At 44.8% G+C, this 15,381-nt stretch overlaps 1 non-coding gene and 1 pseudogene across 1 annotated transcript; one reads left to right on the plus strand and one right to left on the minus strand.

Moving 5' to 3' along the window:
• The first annotated feature begins 3,397 nt into the window (after positions 1–3,397).
• Positions 3,398–4,340, plus strand: LOC123460862 (annotated as a pseudogene).
• A 10,698-nt stretch (positions 4,341–15,038) lies between these two features.
• LOC123461192 lies at positions 15,039–15,142 on the minus strand. The gene has a single exon (XR_006637499.1). It is a non-coding gene; the product is annotated as a U6 spliceosomal RNA (small nuclear RNA).
• Positions 15,143–15,381: the final 239 nt, after the last annotated feature.

Below are 15,381 nucleotides of genomic sequence, written 5' to 3' on the forward strand. Positions count from 1 at the left end.
GAGGAAAAGATCATGACATCAAAATAAGAGAGATACTGATTGAGATGGGGAGGGGATATGATGGAGAATGTAGTTTCAAAGGGGAAAGTGGGAGGAGGGAGGGTATTACCATGGGATATTTTTTATAATCATGGAAGTTGTTAATAAAAATTTGAAAAAAAAAATGGCTGTTCTTAGCCAAACAGAGAACTGAGGAACTGAATTAGTTCTGAATTAACAAGTAGGCATAAGTAATGCGTAGCTACTTTATAGAGATGGGCACTCTTTAAAAATGGCAGGTTGAGGTACAGCTCAGGGGTAAACTGCTTGCCTAGCCTACACAAGGAACTGGGTTGATTCTCAGCAAGGCAAAAAGAAAGTATAAGAGGGAGGGGAGCAGTTACACTTTAGATTCTAACCATTCTGCTCTTAAATCTGGTTGAATACCTTTTCTTCCCATTTTATCTGAGGTAATTTAATTAGGAGGACCTTGGTGACAATGGAACTGATATATTTCATGATGAACACAGTTATCAGAGATCTGAGTTCCCAATGGGGACAGATTTCTCATTTAAGTCAAGGCATCTGAAAGCCACAGTTGTGATCCTATTTACTTTCATCAGGTGGGTCAAGAATACCCTTTGTTCAGGCTGCAGAGATGGCTTAGCGGTTAAGGCATTTGCCTACAAAGCCAAAGGACCTTGGTTCGATTCCACAGGACCCACGTAAGCCAGATGCACAAGGTGGTACATGTGCCTGGAGTTCATTTGCAGTGACTTGAGGACCCGGCGTGCCCACTCTTTCTCTCTCAGCCTCTTTCTCTCTCATAAATAAATTAATTAAAAAGAAAGAATACCCTATGTTCAAATCATCCTGGCATGGCACTGGAAATTGGGAGCTGGCTGTTCTTCAATCAACACTTCAGGTAGTCAGCCGGCAGCAAACACAGGTATGAAGTTTAGAGACTTGTTCTTCTGTCTGAGGGACTGGCTGACGTCTTGACTTTCTGGTCATTCCTCTGCTGCTGCTTGCGCTTAGCTCTGTGAGGAGCAGGGCACTACAGCCTTCATGCCTTCCACCCCTCTTTGGGGAAGTACAGAATTGCAGAGTGTGGGGGCACAGATTCCTGCTCACCCTGCAGAGACCTGTGGCCTGTGTCCGCATGGAGGCTGGGCATGCAAAGGGGGAGCAGGGCTCAGCTGGCTGAGGGTCCTGAGCAATGTTTGGGGCATGATGTTGGTGCTTTGGAAGCTCCAAAATTGGTCTTTTCTTTAGGATTGTTTTTGTTTTGCTTTGCTTTGCTTTTTAATTCCTCCAACTTGATTAGAAAAGAAAGCAAGTAAAAAGGGTGGAGGAGGAGCCAGGCCCTAGGACAGAACTCCACCAGGACCCAAGCAGAACCTGACTTGCCCCAGAGCCAAACTGGACAGGTCAGCTGGACTGGGCATGGGCCTGTTAAAAAGTCAACATTTTATGAAAAAAAGGGAGCCAGCTCTGCTGTGCAGACCATGTCCAGTCCATCCTCACACAGCTCAGACAGTCTCATTGCCCTCTGGACTCCCACGCTGTGGGTGGGGCAGGATGCTGTGAGGAGGGGCCTGGGCAGAGGGGTCCCTCCAGGCCAGGTTGGTCCCCAGGATGGGGCTCTGGATGGGCTTCTTCATATGTCCATATCATTGTCATCCTCATCTGTCTCCCTTTCCAATGAGGATGGATGTTTCCAGAACCTCCAGGGCTGGCTGACACAAGCTCTCCTTCCTCACATTGGCAGCCGACTGGGCCAAAAGGACAGCCAACTTCAACTTCTGCTTGGTGGTCTTGGACATGCTGTCTTTGGGGGAAAACAGGGTTGGAGTGGGTGGCGTGACAGTGATCTCAGGGGCAGGGGGGAACTTGGTGGTGGCCAAGGGGATCACTGGCTTTGGCATGTTGGACAGCAGGCAAGACTTGGCCTTGCTGGACTCAGCCTTGCTTGGTGCCCTCGGGTAGCTGGGCCACTTCCACTGCTGGGGACCGTGCTGCTGCTACTGGCTTGGCTGCAGGTGGGCTCGGCACCTGTCTGGGGGTCAGACTCTGGCATCCAGCAGTGTGACTCGACTGGGGGACCTGTGGGTTCTGCCTTCACCTGCTGACAGCACCGTGGCTCCTGGGATGGCAGTCTGGCACCCTCTGCCATTCCTGACAGCTCTTTCCCTCTAAATCCACAGTGGTCATGGTGGGGATGGTGTCCGGCCTGTGTAGCTGGGGAGTTCCAGGGTCCGTGGACATGTCTGGGTGGAGACTAATGTTGAGGGAGAGCAGCTGGTAACAGCAGTGGCAGTAGCCGATACAGTTCAAGGCTTCACATGGGGGTCACAGAGCATTGGTTGGCATGGGGTCAGGTGCTATATGGGTCACCACTGTAGGAAAGAAGTTCTCTCGACTGTCCTTGAGGTGTTTGGGAGTGGTGGGGGTGTACCCCAAGGCCTGTCTCTGGGTAGCAGCCCCAGGTGCACTTGACAGAACCTCACAGCCTGCTCCAGCGCAGCCTCCTCATCCACTTGAGCTAGAGAGCTCACCCCAAGTAGGGAGCAAGGAGGACTGATATTCCAGTGGGAGGGGCTCTTTAGAAGCCCAGGTTGGATGATGACATTCTGGACCATGCCAAGTGTGTCCCACAGACCAAGAGCCCAAAGCATGGGGTGGGGTCACTGTGGACAAGCAGCAGGTGAGGCCACACACTGCCAAGCCAGGACGGGGGTGAAACAGAACCTAGGAAAGGAGGGGAGACCTGTTTTGTTTTTTTTAAGAGGGACATGCCAGCTTCAAGCCAAGGGTAAAAAGACACTATATGTGTGGGTGAAACATAGGTCAGGGCCTAAATTAACTTTTTTAAATAGATTTTCATTGATGACTTTTACCTCAAGTCTCGCTACTACGCTGGTTTGGGATCCTCCGAATTTTATTCTCTCATTTCATCAAGAAACACATTCTGGGACGCGCCCTCCCGGCCAGGCTTGCTGGCTGTCAAACGGTGGCGCAGGCGAAGGTGCAGACGGAGAAACTCCAGGATGCAGCCTTCCGGGAGGGAGACTTCTCAAAGACGATGCTGAGAGGGTAGATCTGAAACTGGGAGGGAGAAGGCCAGATTATTGGAGGCTCCTAGGATGCTCCATGGCATGACTGTCCAGCTCAATTGAGACAGGGTGTGTTCCAGTTTTTGCATCACTTCAGGACCTTCCAGAAACTTTAGATGCAAATTTGTTGAACAGCCAACCTTGCCATTTCTAGTAGAGGCTGCCTGCATTCTGAATTTTGACTACTTGGGCGGTGCTCAAAGCTGTAATTGAACACAGTAGAGCCAGAGAGGTGCATGGCTCAGGAGTGGAAAGTGATGAGCCCTTGAAGTCGAAGAGGTGGGACCTCCCCCCCACAACCCATGCTGCCCTGCTTCCAGCTGCTGCGTATAGGGGGAGGCCGGGGTGGTGATCTCTACACCTTCCATCCCCCAACTGGAGCTGGCTGCACCTATCAGTTGGGATGCCAGGCTGATTTGTGCGATGTAGCCCTAAGGCCTCAGCAGGAGCCTGGCTTCATCTCTGGGGTCCATGCAGAGCTGCATGCTGAGCGCCAAGGTGATGACTGGAGGGTCAGCCTGGAGGACCACAGCAGCCATGGGACTTTGGTCAATAATGTCCGACTCCCAAGGGGCCACAGACTGGAGTTGAGTGATGGTGATCTCTTGACCTTTGGCCCTGAAGGGCCTGCAGGAGCCAGCTCCTCAGAGTTTTACTTCATGTTTCAACAAGTCCGGGTCAAACCTCAGGACTTCACTGCCATTACTGTCCCTAGATCTAGAGAAGCTGGGGCTGGTTTTCAGCCTATGCTGCCCCCACAGGGGGTGCCTCAGCGGCCCCTCAGCACCCTCTCCCCAGCCCCCAAGGCCACACTGATCCTCAATTCCACTGGCAGCCTCAGCAAGCTCTGGCCCCAGCCCCTCACCTTCTCCCACAGTGAGGTTAAGCCACAGAGCCTGCCTGGTCCCACCCCACCTGGAGAAGTGGGAGCCGTACGTACCCCACCCTCAAGAAACTGAAGGAAATCTGCTCACCGAGTATTGGCAGAACTGGATGATGACAGTGAGGCTCCCATGGGCCCTCTTCCAGTCTTCATGGAGCCCAGGAAGAAACTTCGCGTGAAAACCCCACTGACACCCAGTGCGAGGTAATGACCACAGGGAAAGGTCCACTCCTGTGGACACTGACTCAGGGCTGGAGCCCTCATGTCAAAGATGATAGAAGATGGTTTTCTACCGAAGATGTTGCCATTGCCAGCAAGTTACCAGTGAGCTGGAAATTCCCAATTACAAGTTATAAATTCTTGTTGCCGTAGAAATCTGTGGCCAGAAGCCATGCCTAGGAAGATACTAGAGGGAGTCCTAAGGGTTTTTTTTTGTTTTTGCTGAAACCAACATGTTAAGCCACTGAGTTACACCTGCACCTCTAGTCATGATCTTGAATGGCATCACCTGAAGCATCCTGGGAAAACACAGCACAGCCCCCAGACGTCCTCACACCGCCGTGGTTAGTCCTGCCCCTGCAGTTGACCGTGATCTCAGTGTTCTGGCTTTTTTCAAACCTTTGCTTTTTATTTCCAAATAAAGAACAGCTTCACCTGTAAAAAAAAAAAAAAAAAAAAAAAAAAAAGAAAGAAACACATTCTGTGTGGGAGATATGTGTATGTTCTCATATACATCTCCATCAGTTGTACATCTTCTGTATCCTTAGTGGTCTTTGTTGTAGGTGTTTTCTTCCCATTCTCTTACACGCTGTGGAATAATACCTTATTTTGTATATTTATCAACCATTATTTACAAATAAAAGATTCACCTGGAAAGGCAGAGGAGATCTTTATATGCCAACTTTATCTGGAATATTTACCCCATGTCCCTTTTTGTAGAGGGCACTTACTATTCCCCAGATATGAACAAAACTGCCTATATGATGGAGCAGGACATGATGGAATATGATTGGTCTAGAGTGCTGCCCAATTCCAAAGTCAACAGAGAAGATGTTTTAGTTTTGCTTATGACTAAAGCAATATTGATTTTGTTAAGAGGGGATATACTTAGTATTCAGGACAAAGCCAGGTCCCACCACTGGAATACTACTTGTGGAGATCTTCTTTTCCACATATCCACATTGTAGCCTTGTGGACAGTGATGCCATTTCACACTCTGATGCAGCCCAGCCTGTGATCAAGATGTTCTGGGTTCACCTGGAGAAGAAAATGCACAATAATAAACAATTCCAGATTAATGACCAAATATGGATTCCTAGCATCAGGATCAGATGTTCTTGGTCTGTAACTTCATACACTAACACCAGTCCTATCTGGTGACACTGTCCAAGGGTTCATAAAGATGAGTGCATCGAGTATTTGCAAACCCCATGTTATTTTTAAAAATGCAGTCTTTCGGGCTGGAGAGATGGCTTAGCGGTTAAGCGCTTGCCTGTGAAGCCTAAGGACCCCGGTTCAAGGCTCGGTTCCCCAGGTCCCACGTTAGCCAGATGCACAAGGGGGCGCACGCGTCTGGAGTTCGTTTGCAGAGGCTGGTAGCCCTGGCGCGCCCATTCTCTCTCTCTCCCTCTATCTGTCTTTCTCTCTGTGTCTGTCGCTCTCAAATAAATAAATAAATAAATAAATAAATAAATAAATAATGCAGTCTTTCATATGCAAGCCCAGAGGTTCTGAGAAGAGAGCATGAATAGACCAGCCACACTTATCCATCCTGTTACATGTGTTGAGGTCAAAGATGCAGCACTTCCACATGTATAATTTTTAACAATAAGACCAGAGAATTACTCTCTAAAAAAGTAAAATGATGAGTTAAATAACTTTGTAATATTATAGTCAGTTGCTTAATCTGAAAGTTGGATGATTTTTAACTTGCCCCACATCTTCTTTCCTTAACAACTGACCTTATTATTTGAAGAAAAGAAAAAAAAAAAAAAGAATGCCAGGCACAGTGGAGCACATCATTAATTATCCCAGCACTCATGAGGCAGAGGTAGGAGGATCACTGTGAGTTCAAGGCCACCCTGAGACCACACAGTGAATTCCAGGTCAGCCTGGGCTAGGGTGAGACCCTACCTAAAAAAAAAAAAAAAGAAGAAGAAGAAAGAAAGAGAAGGAGAAAAAAGAAAAAGAAGAATCAAATCTATCATTGAATAAACGTGACTCAGCCAGCAGGAAGTCTTTTCAGCTAGGCCTGATTTTGAATTTCCTTATTTATACCTACCCTATCCAGTGTTAGCAAAAATCCCATTAAGTTTCTCAAAGCAAAATATCCCATGCAAGGCTGGAGAGATAGCTTAGCAGATAAGGCACTCACCTGCGAAGCCAAAGGACCCAGGTTTGATTCCCCAGGATGCACATAAACCAGATACACAAGGTGTCGCATGCTTCTGGGGTTCGTTTGCAGCAGCTGAATGCCCTGGTGCACCCATTCTCTTTCTCTCTCTCTCTCCATATATCTGCACCCCCAGTAAAGTAAAAATAAATAAAATAATTTTTTAAATTTTTTGTTCATTTTTTATTTATTTATCTGAGAGTGACAGAGAGAGAGAGAGAGAATGGGCACGCCAGGGCATTCAGCTGCTGCAAATGAACTCCAGATGCATGCACCCCCTTGTGCATCTGGCTAATGTGGGTCTTGGGGAATCAAGCCCCGAACCTGGGTCCTTAGGCTTCACAGGCAAGCGCTTAACCACTAAGCCATCTCTCCAGCCCAAAATAAAATAATTTTTTAAATGTCCCATGCATTCTATATGTATGAAGTACTTAACTATGTTACACATACTGCAGTTGGCACTTTATAGATATGAACTCTTTTACTACTCCTAGCAACCTCATGAATTTTATGACAAGGAAACTCAATCATCAACTGGCTCCATAATTGATCCAAAGTCCCAAAGTAATATGCTGATGCTAGAATCTTACCCAGTCAAGTCTGGCTCCTTGTTGTGATTCCTCCCCTGCCATCTAGATAACCTCTGGGCTTCCCAGTGCCTCTTAAGTGAACCAGCCATGTTTACCAAGGTTGTGAAACACATCCAGTTACTTGACCATTAGCCTGTGTGGAGTGCTTTCTCCTTGTCTCCTGGACAGCACAGGGCTGAGATTCAGACACCTGGCTAGGCAGTGCTATGTGGAAAATAACCATTTTGCTGAGAAGCCACAGTGTTGGTTTAGAGACAAGTAGCAATAATGTTTGTGTCCTGCCAGCTGAGCTTTCCCCAGCCAGCCCAGTGATGTGGTCCAGCACCAAGAGACCTTGGCCAGTGCTGGTCTGCATAGGCTCAGAGAGTAAGAGGGTCCTTGGAGGCTATGATGGTTCCTTTTCTACATTCTAATGTCATACAAGGTGACACAAGTACGCAAAGATACATATGCACACAAGGTGGCACATGTGTCTGGAGTTAGATTGTAGTGGCTGCACACCCTGACATGCCAATTCTCTCTCTTTGCAAGTCTCTATGAAGACCATCATCAAAGAGAGTGGGGGAATTTTTGTTTGTATTTATTTATCTAAGAACAACAGACACAGAGAGAAAGAGGCAGAGAGAGAGAGAGAGAGGGAGAATGGGCGCACCAGGGCCTCCAGCCACTGCAAATGAACTCCAGACATGTGTGCCCCCTTGTGCATCTGGCTAACCTGGGTCCTGGGGAATCGAGCCTCGAACTGGGGTCCTTAGGCTTCATAAGCAAGAGCTTAACTGCTAAGCCATCTCTCCAGCCCAAGTGGGGGAATTTTTAAATCCCTGTGGAAGCCTAATTCAGGTTAGGTGCCCAATGTTGCCTTGTTTGTGGGTCTGTCTAGTCAAAGGCAAAAAATGGGTTGACTTTCCTTTGTCAATGGGATACTAAAGACAGCATCTTTTAGGTCCAGCGCAGTATATATTTGCCTTTCAGGTAGAATCATATTGAGCAAAGTATAAGGGCTGTCTCATGGGGCATTCTGTCTTCTGGAAGGTAGCCACTATAACCTTAGCTGTTTTCTTAGCCTGTCTATCCTCTGGAGTGTCCCTATTATTATATACCCTGGCAGCAATCTCTATCAACTCTGAAAAAAGTTTACCTGCAAAGCCTTCTATTTTCTGAATCTCCTTTCTAATATCTGGTGCATACTGAGTTATAAAAGCAATGTTAATAGCTTGCCTATTCTCAGGGGCCTCAGGATCTATGGAGGGGTATGTTCAATATGCTTCCTTCAGCCTTTCTAGGGAAGCAGCTGGGGATTCTGTGGGCCCTTGGGTCACTTCACTCACATTAGGCAAATTTTTAGGGCACTGAGTGAGTGGCTGCCTGGAGACCACCCAACAGAGTCCAGCAAAAGAGGTTAAGGGACGCCCTACCTTCAGTGGTGTTGTGAACCCAGTCCAACCACGTGGAAGGGAAGACCTCGTCAATAACATTAGGGTTCTCCTTGAGACAGCTGTCGGCTCCCAACACTAGTTTCTTGGCTTCCCTTCTGATTCTTTCATGTTCGTCTATGGTGAAGAGAGTCTGCAAGAGTTGCTGACAGTCCTTCCATGTGGGCTGATGGGCATAGAAGACTGTCTCGAGAAGGGATCTCAGAGAACCTGCTTTAAGTCCAATTTTGGTTTAGCAATAAGAATGGGGGGTGGGCTAGGGAGATGGCTTAGCGGTTAAGGTGTTTGCCTGTGAAACCTAAGGACCCTGGCTCGATTCTCTAGGACCCACATTAGCCAGATGCACAAGGGGGCACACACATCTAGAGTTCATTTGCAGTGGCTGGAGGCCTTGGCATGCCCATCCTCTCTCTCTCTTCCTCGGTCTCTCTCTCAAATAAGTAAATAAAATATTTTTTAAAAAATATTTAAATATATATATATTAAAAAACAAAAGAATGGGGCCGGGCGTGGTGGTGCAGGCTTTTAACCCCAGCACTCGGAAGGCAGAAGTAGGAGGATCGCCAAGAGTTCAAGGCCACCCTGAGACTACATAGCTAATTACAGGCCAGCTTGGACCAAAGTGAGACCCTACTTTGAAAAAAAAAGAACAAGGGTGCTGGGGAACTGAACCTAGGTCTTTAGGCTTCCCAGATAAGCACCTTAACCATTAGGCCATCGTTTACTTGATGCCTTTTTTTTTAAATCACCTGTTTATATCCTGATATACATTTTAGATAAGTCTAATATTTGTTTATGTAAGGAGTTTATAACTTGATCAAGGAACTTGACTTAGTTTACCTATTTAACCTTTTGTCTGCTGAGAAACTTCATCTAACAGATGTGACTTTAGGTGTTCAAAAGAGAAGAACTATAAAGAGAAACAAAGTTATATTCCATTTGTTGTTCCCTTTAACTTGTCAGAGACAATTAGCAATTTTGTCTCTGGACAGAATCAGAGGGACACATGGCTTAAACTTGCATGGGGTCTGAGATAAAGGGGGCACTATCCCTTTTTCCAGAGTCCAGCTTGCTATGACTTTAAATAGCATATAACAGTAAGCAAGAGCAAAAAGAAATGACAGAGCAGAGAGATAAGTATCCTAACATTCCTTGTCTTACTCTGAAGTTGTTTGTTTTTACCTAGGAAATTTATTTTACCCACTTGTAATATATGAGGTGATAGGGTCTTGTCTATGTCTAACCAGGTTATGCCTCCAAATAATATGAATTACATCTGTGCTTATGACTTTGTGACCCACCTAGCACAGGGCATCACCTGTGTCTAATGTAAGCTGAATTTACATTAAGTCTATGTCCCTACATAAAACTTTTAAAGCATCCTTGAAAGTTTGTAAACAGTTGAAAAATCTTTAACTTTAGGCATGGTGTTTAGGTTTGGCCCAAAAATTACCTTTCTGTTCCTTGTAAAAAAAAAAATTAATTATAGGCAAAATTTGGTCTTTTTAGATCTCTTACACCCTTTTTACATATGCACATCTTCATCCACGTACTTTAACATTCTGATCTAAGTTCTATTCAAAAAGCACTTTTAACAAGCATTCTATGTCCAACATTGAAAACTATCTTCCCAGTTCCTTCAATCATCTCATCTCAACCCATAACTAGCTACCTTTCTTATGAGGCTATTAAGAAAAACTACACCAAATTGATTAATCTTGTTACCCACTAACAAAGAAGCAAGTAGTCTGGCTTCAAAGAATTAACCATTTTATTATTGGTAATTTGTAGAGAAAATGCCTTCCTTAGTATTTAGGTCACCATAAAATCTCTACCTGACAACAAGACTTGCTTTATAATACCAGTATATATACATTCAGATTTTATATAACCCATTGATTTGAGATAGCTCCTCTTAATAAACTCCATGAAATAGACTTCTATGAATATAGGCAAAACATGACACCCATTTGAGGGATAATCTTTATCAATACCTCTAACACACTTGGAAATTCTTTTATTAGGAGTAACTAAGGCAAAATTTTATTTCTATCTTGAGGCAGGCTGGCCTAGAATGCAGGCCAGTTACCTCCTCCTTTTAAGTAACAAGACATTACAATCTTCTAAAATACTTGGCAAATTTTGAGTCACCACCTCAGAGAGAATTCTGTTGTTTTTAATAATCCTCTATGTAAATTGAAGTTGACCTAGAACATAAACTCAGTAATTATGATATCATGTAACAAAATGTGGCTTTGTTTACATAAAATTTCAGCTTTCAGTTTTATTGGGTGAAAAAGAAACTGGTGTACCAGGGCTGCACCACAGAGGTTGGGTCTGACTCCCCAGGACCCATGTAAGCCAGATGCATAAGGGGGAGCATGCACCTGGACTTCATTTGCAGTGGCTGGAGGCCCTGGGATGCCCATTCTCATTGCCCCCCCCCTCTCTCTCTACCTGCCTATTTCTGAATCTTTCTCTCTCAAATAAATAAATAAAGATAATATATATAAAAGCACCAGTGGATGAACAAACATAACATGTTGCTGGGTAGTTGTCAGAATATATTTTTTCCAGGTAGGATCTCACTCTACCCAGGCTGACCTGGAACTTGAACTCACTGTTTAGTTCCAGGCTGGCCTCAAACTCACAGCAGTCCTACCTCTGCCTCCCAAGTGCTGGGATTAAAGGCATGTGCCACCATGTCCAGTTTCTTTCTTTTCTTATCCTCCTTTATTTTTCTTCAAATATTTTTTATTTTTTTAATTTTTTGTTTATTTCTATCTATTTGTTTGAGAGCAACAGACAGAGAGAAAGAGCCAGAGAGAGAGAAAATGGGCGCAGCAGGGCCTCCAGCCACTGCAAACAAACTTCAGACACGTGTGCCCCCTTGTGCATCTGGCTAACGTGGGTCCTGGGGAATCGAGCCTCGAACCAGGGTCTTTAGGCTTCACAGGCAAGCTCTTAACTACTAAGCCATCTCTCCAGCCCTTCTTCAAATTTTTTTATTAACAACTTTCATGATTATAAAAAATATTCCATGGTAATACCACCCCACACACACTTTCCCCTTTGAAACTCCATTCTCCATCATATCTCCTCCCCCTTTCAATCAGTCTTTCTTATTTTGATGTCACCTTTTCCTCCTATTATGATGGTCTTGTGTAGGTAGTGTCAGGCACTGTGAGGTGATGGATATCCAGGCCATTTTGTGTCTGGGGGGAGCACATTGGAAGGAGGCCTACCCTTCCTTTGGCTCCGACATTCTTTCTGTCACCTCTTCCACAATAGGCTCTGAGCCTTGGAATAGAGATATTTCAGTACTGAGCACTCCTGTCACTTCTTTCCAGCAACATGATGCCTTCTGAGTTGTCCCAAGGTCACTGCCATCTGAAAAGAGAAGATTCTTTACCAAAAATGATATTAGCATTAATATAAGGGTATGAACATTAAGAGAAGTGCTTACTGGGCAGTTTGATAAGCATAGTATATACATCTAGCCAGACAGCAGCAGACATTATACCCCTATGGTTCATGACTAACCCTGTTTTAAGTTTTCAATATCAGGGATGTATTCCCTCCCATGAAGTGGGCCTCCAATCCAATTAGAGGGCAGTTGTCTTCCACCATGACAGACATGCCACTATTGCACCAATTGGCTCATTTGGCCTGGCTGGCCAAATATAAGTCTTGCAAGTGTCCACTGTTGAGTATCTTCACTGGTGATTTCTCTTTCTCCCATTGAACTGCATGCAGAATGGCTTCTTCCAGCTTTCTATCAGCTGGTCTATACGGAAGAGGTATTCAGTTCAGTTCCAGCAGGATTTCTCAGCGGCCTTGCAGCCCAAGTATGTGGAGTCTTTAGCAATAGGGTCTTACCATATATTCCTGGTGGGAAACCAAGTGCCTCAGCAATGGCCTATAGTGTTTGGGGGGCATTAGGGACCTCCCTGGCCAACAACTCACTGGAAGGTATCCCATCCCTGGCACTGAAATTTTTCTAGCAACAATCTACAGCTCCTGAGTGTTCCATTGTCCAAAAAAAGTAGGTTTCTATGTGATCTATTTATATTCTCTTAGATTTTGATTAGCCCTCCCTCCATCTTTCCTTTACTCAATCTCTTCCCCTGACTTCACTTGGGACTTTTCACTCCCATTAATCTATTCTACTTATACATATACAATACCATCCTATTAAGTACCCCCTTCCCTTCCTTTTTCTTCCCTTTATATCTCTTTCATAGCTTACTGGCCTTTGCTACTGAATTTTCTTCCTACTCACACAGAAGTCTAATCATCTGTAGCTAGGATCCACATATGAGAAAGAACATGTGATGCTTGGCTTTCTGGGCCTGGGTTACCTCACTTAGTATCCTCTCCAGATCCATCCATTTTCCTGCAAATTTCATAACTTCATTTTTCTTTACCACTGGGTAGCACTCCATTGTGTAAATGTGCCATATCTTCATTATCCACTCATCAGTTGAGGGACATCTAGGCTGGTTCCATTTCTTTTCCTTCTTTCTTTTTAAAATATTATTGAACTGGAAAGATGGTTTAGCACCTTAATGATTTTGCTTGCCTGCAAAATCAAAGGACTCAGGTTTGATTCCCAGGACCACATAAGAAAGATACACAAGGTGGCACATATATCTGGAATTTGTTTACTGAGGCTGAAGGCCCTGGTATGCCCATTCTCCCTCTCCCTCTCTCAAATCAATAAGTAAAAAGGCTTTGCAGGCAAGCACCTTAATTGCTAAGCCATTTCTCCAGCCCTACTGGTGCTTTTGTTTGTTTGTTTGTCTTTTGTTTGTTTGTTTGTTTTTTGGTTTTCCAAGGTAGGTTCTCACTCTAGCTCAGGCTGACCTGGAATCCACTATGTAGTCTCAGGGTGACCTTGAATGCTCCGTGATCCTCTTACCTCTGCCTCCCAAGTGCTGGAATTAAAGGCATGTGCCACAACACCTGGCCCCTACTGGTACTTTTTGAGCTAGTATTGGCTGATTTGGAATTCACTATGTACTCTCAGGCTGCCCTCAATCTCATGGAGATCCTCCTACCTTAGCTTCCCCAGTACTGGTATTAAAAGCCTGCACCACCATGCCCAGCCTCCACCAGTGTTCTTGATGGGAGAGGTTTGGTAGAACTCTGGCTGCATCTAGATCTTGGTCTGGGGTAAGCATAGGGATTTTGGTCCTTTTATCTGTGGTTGGGTAACCAATCATCCCAATGATCTAGAATTATCTCTATTTTAGCACTCAAAGTTCCTTGTACTTGGAGTGCCAAAAGTTCAGTCTAGAGGAAATCAGGATGATTGGTACCTTATCCAGCAATCTTCCAGGGCAGGTGGAGATGTCAGACCTGGGAGAGGATTGTGAGCTGCTATAACCCTTCCCAGAGTTAGGCTAGGTACCACTTGACCTAAGTCCCCTGACAAGGCCTTGTTTGACTAAGGCAAAGCATGACACTTAGAGGTAATATGAAAAATTGCAACAATGGAATGAACTAATTGGCTCTTAATAGTTTACTTCTTAGTGCACTCATTTACTGAGCTTTCAACATATGCTAGTCCTTGTAGTAGACACTGAGTACAAGTAATTAAAAGGTCTTGTGTTTAATCCCAGCACTCGGAGGCAGAGGTAGAAGTATCACGTGAGTTCAAAGCCTATCTGACACTACAGTAGTGAATTCCAGGTCAGCCTGGGCTAGAGTGCCCTACCATGAATAAACAAAAGGTTATTACAGTGTCGTCATTGCTCCCCCCCCCCATACATACACATACACACATACACACGAGTCCCAGTCACCACCACTATCTTTCTGTTTGTTTGTTTTCCAGGTAGTGTCTTACTGTAGCTCAGGCTGACCTGGAACTCACTCTTGTAGTCTCGGGCTGGCCTTGAACTCACAGCCCTCAGAGTGCTGAAATAAAGGTGCACACCACCACACGTGGCATGGATTGATTTTTGAGGAGTGGGGAGGTTTTCTAGGTAGGGTCTCACTCTAGCCTGGAATTCACTATGTAGTCTTAGACTGGCCTCAATCTCACAGCTGTCCTCCTACCTCTGCCTCCAAAGTGCTAGGATTAAAGGTATGCACCACCACGCCCAGCTGATATTTTTATGAAGTAAAGAGAAGGTAATTTTGAGTAATTATTAGCTGTTATAAACTAAAAAGTCATTCTACCAAAGGGGAAAGGAGGGGAGGGAGGGAATTACCATGGGATATTTTTTTATAATCATGGAAAATGCTAATAAAAATTTTAAAAAATTAAAAAAATAAAAAGTCATTATAAAAAAACTGAGGCAAGAATCGTTCCAAAAGAACAGACCCTATGTCAACATTTTAAAAATTAAGCTGGGCATGGTGGCACATGCCTTTAATCCCAGCACTCAGGAGGCAGAAGTTGGAGGATGCTTTGAGTTTGAGGCCACCCTGAGACTACATAGTGAATTCCAGGTCAGCCTGGGCCAGAATGAGACCATACCTCGAAAAAATAATTAAAAATTAACAAAATTTTTTTCAAGCAGTGAGCCATGCCAGGTGGGAAGAGACACGTTTAACCTTTGATTACCTTCACTTTGATTGCCTTCACTTTTATTCCTTTTGGAAGCACACATTTCTAAAAATCTTTTTCATGATTTATTTTTTATGGAATGCTTTACAAGTTTTCATGTCATCCTTGCACAGGGGCCATGCTAATCTCTGTACCATTCCAATTTCAATATATGTGCAGCAGAAGCGAGCACTTCATCTTTTTTTTTTTTTATTTTTTTTATTTGAGAGCGACAGACACAGAGAGAAAGACAGATAGAGGGAGAGAGAGAATGGGCACGCCAGGGCTTCCAGCCTCTGCAAACGAACTCCAGATGCGTGAGCCCCCTTGTGCATCTGGCTAACGTGGGACCTGGGGAACCAAGCCTCGAACCGGGGTCCTTAGGTTTCACAGGCAAGCGCTTAACCTCTAAGCCATCTCTCTAGCCCATCT

The sequence above is a fragment of the Jaculus jaculus genome, chromosome 5, assembly GCF_020740685.1.
Source record: "Jaculus jaculus isolate mJacJac1 chromosome 5, mJacJac1.mat.Y.cur, whole genome shotgun sequence".
Classification (NCBI taxonomy): Eukaryota; Metazoa; Chordata; class Mammalia; order Rodentia; family Dipodidae; genus Jaculus; species Jaculus jaculus.